Consider the following 2,516-nt stretch of genomic DNA (forward strand, 5'->3'; position numbering starts at 1 on the left):
CAAAAAAGAAAGAAAGAAAGAAAGTAATGATGAACAAATAAGTGAAAACTTTGGTCTCAGATTTCACTCTACAATAAAATTATGCAAATGACCATAATATTCAAGTATAACTTTGTCCATAAAAGTAGGATAATTCGTGGCAATTCTTTTAGTAAAACAATAGAAAAAATTACTTAGTATTAAAAACAGCATAATATAATAAATGACACTAAAGTAATTCATGTTAATCTATGAGATAACAGAATTTTCAATTACATCTAGTCCAATAAATGGCTTTATTTGTGTCAGAACTTCTGGCTGGGAGGATTTGCACTCTGCATTCCTGGAAAATTCTTCAGCCTAGTAACACTGGCCCTTGAAGAGCTTCACTGCCAAGAAATCTTTGCAGAGCCCTTTTTATGTCCCTGTTCCTCAGACTGTAGATGAAAGGATTCAGCATGGGTGTGACCACCGTGTACATCACTGAGGCTATTGCACTTGAGTATGAGCTGTGGAAAACAGCAGAGCCGAGGTAAACACCTAGGACTGTACCATAAAATAAGGAGACAACTGAGAGGTGAGAGGCACAGGTAGAAAATGCTTTATACTTCCCCTGAGCTGATGGAATTGCACGTATGGAGGAAATTATCTTGGAGTAAGAGTAAAGGATCCCAGCAAAGGGACCACCACATAGCAGCCCAGCTGAAAAATACATTATAGTGTTGGTAAGAAAGATGTCAGAACAGGCAAGTTGGACCACTTGGTTGAGTTCACAGAAAAAGTGGGGGATTTCCAAGTCTGAGCAGAAGCTCAGACCCAACACCATTAAGCCTTCTAGCAAGGAATTCAAGATACTCATGATCCAGGACACGAGAACCAGCAGTCCACAGAGCCGGGGATTCATGATGACTATGTAGTGCAGGGGGTAGCAGATGGCCACATACCTGTCATAGGCCATTATAGTTAGAAGGAAGATGTCCCAACCTCAAAAGAGTAAGAAAAAATACATCTGTGCAATGCAGCCTTCATAGGTGATGGTTTTGCTCTGTGTCTGGATGTTCCACAGCATCTTTGGGACGGTGGTGGAGGTGAAACAAATGTCTACCAAGGACAGGTTGCAGAGGAAGAAGTACATGGGCATATGGAGGTGGGAGTCTGAGCTGACAGCCAGGATGATGAGCAGGTTTCCCAACACAGTGATCAGGTACATGGAGAGGAAAAGCCCAAATATGAGGGGCTGCAGTTCCAGTGCCTGTGAAAGTCCCAGGAGAAGGAATGCTGAAATTTGGGTATCATTGCCTGGTTCCATATGCCAGAGGGGTCTATCAGAAAATAGAAGAAATTTATAACTAAATGTCACATTAGTTAGCATTTGTACCTGAGAATCAATGACATATTTATGTTTTAGAATCAGGAAAATTATTTCCATTGTTGCTGTTATTTGATCCTCATTACGGTATCTCCATTGTCATTTGTCATTAGAATTTCTTTTTACACCAACCTGTTCTTCAAACATAATGTATATTGCTGTTGTACTGTGGATATCTCTCATGCATTTGTGGAATATATATTGACTATAAACCATGTTCTGGGCACTGTTCAGAGTATAGGAGGCTGAAAAATAGTCTCTATAAACTAATGATGGGGAAAATACTATCAAATTAAAAAATAATAAAACAGATCCAATGGTACAGCTGCAAAAGAAAAAGTAAATCACATTAAGTGGAGAAAGTGAATACGGGGTGCTCTCTTTTATAGTGTTTAGCCAGGACAGGCCAACAGAGGACACTTAGCAGGTACCTCATGGAAGACTAAGTGGGAGGCTGAGGGGGAAGTGTTTGCCAGGCAGAAGGTACAGCCAGTGCAAAGGCCCCGAGGAAGCAGATTGTTTAGAAAATCAGGGCTCAAAATGAGCCAGAGAGTCAAAGGGAATGAGCATGGCAGAGCAGGATTAGAGGTGGTGTCAGAGGATATTAAGAAACAAGGTGGCCTGTGTTTTTCTCTGGTAACTTCAAGTCATGAAGCGTTCCTTGTACATACTATGTAAATCTCCCACTTTATTAATCTTGTGAATAGAAAAGAATCTCATCATTAGTTTCTCCTCCTGATAAGAGAGTCACCTTTGAATATATCAGTCCAGGCACCCGTGTTCTGAAGACTGCTCTCAGTTTACAAGGTCCACACACACATACACACACACAAAATGCAGAACACCATGGACTCTTTATCTGTGTTATTTCCATGTTCTTCTCCCTCCCATACTATGTAGGCTATGAGCAGATACAAGTCCAGGTATCCAGATCAAGTAGCTTTTCCAAATAGAATTTAAGAATAGTATTCAGATATTCTTGTAGTAAGCCTTCAATGGGCAAATAAACTTTGGGATTTATATTACTATGCATATTTTCTGACCTATAGTTAAAGAAATATAAACAATAGTTTAAATGGACATAGAGGGAGAGAGAGCAATAAAATGGATATTAGGAAGAAGAGAGATTTAATTAGCTCAGGTGGTCCCTAAGAGACAATGAGTAAGA

The 2,516-nt window shown here is 39.8% G+C and overlaps 1 pseudogene; it reads right to left on the reverse strand.

Moving 5' to 3' along the window:
* Positions 1–334: 334 nt before the first annotated feature.
* Positions 335–1,288, reverse strand: LOC118710358 (annotated as a pseudogene).
* Positions 1,289–2,516: the final 1,228 nt, after the last annotated feature.

The sequence above is a fragment of the Pipistrellus kuhlii genome, unplaced genomic scaffold, assembly GCF_014108245.1.
Source record: "Pipistrellus kuhlii isolate mPipKuh1 unplaced genomic scaffold, mPipKuh1.p scaffold_m20_p_73, whole genome shotgun sequence".
In the NCBI taxonomy this organism is placed as follows: Eukaryota; Metazoa; Chordata; class Mammalia; order Chiroptera; family Vespertilionidae; genus Pipistrellus; species Pipistrellus kuhlii.